The sequence below is a fragment of the Mizuhopecten yessoensis genome, unplaced genomic scaffold (genome assembly GCF_002113885.1).
Source record: "Mizuhopecten yessoensis strain PY_sf001 unplaced genomic scaffold, ASM211388v2 scaffold3049, whole genome shotgun sequence".
In the NCBI taxonomy this organism is placed as follows: Eukaryota; Metazoa; Mollusca; class Bivalvia; order Pectinida; family Pectinidae; genus Mizuhopecten; species Mizuhopecten yessoensis.
Genome location: NW_018404850.1, coordinates 4,786 through 5,413, shown reverse-complemented (window position 1 = coordinate 5,413; position 628 = coordinate 4,786). Strand labels below are relative to the sequence as shown.

Below are 628 nucleotides of genomic sequence, written 5' to 3'. Positions count from 1 at the left end.
TGTACAATGTTATTTTATGTAGAGCTATATGTTTGACATTGAACCTATCTAAGCCATCCTAATGGAAACGGAATCACCGCAACAATACAATAGATTTTCTGTATCCAGCTTCGACTAGCATGACTTATAAATTAGCGAACGTTGCCATGACAATGGGTGGTGGGCATTATGCGAGAGAAAATCGCTTGCAGGGCGTGTTATAATGAAAGGTTCAGTGTTATGACAGTGTATGAGTACATGAAGTCTCTAGTCGGTAATCAATTTTCGGAGCAACAGCAGACGAAATATCCTGATCGTCCGTAAGACGTTTTTGACTGGGCCAGACAATGGCCTGAATGGAAAAAGCTTTTTCTGAAACACCAGTGTACAGCTCGAGCATTGCCATTGGAAATAGACAGATTAGACACTCGCTCGTTCACAAACGTAACTGAAAACAACTAACAAGTACTTACGTTTAGATCCATATGATTACATCCACAAGAACTAATCTCCGAGGAAATTACATTCACAGGAAAGCACGTGAAATGTATACAGGCCTCCACACACCAGCCCCCCACACACAACACACTGTTCACTTGCGGTAAATAGCTGTACCACTGTATGGGAGCGACAACCCGTCAGCTTTCAG

The 628-nt window shown here is 42.4% G+C and overlaps 1 protein-coding gene across 1 annotated transcript in view; it reads right to left on the bottom strand.

Moving 5' to 3' along the window:
- LOC110446904 overlaps positions 1-622 on the bottom strand; it is a 13,402-nt gene extending 12,780 nt beyond the window's left edge. The window contains exon 1 of the mRNA XM_021492246.1: positions 453-622. The gene's annotated coding sequence lies outside the window, so the exon portion shown is untranslated. The remainder of the gene's footprint in view (positions 1-452) is intronic.
- Positions 623-628: the final 6 nt, after the last annotated feature.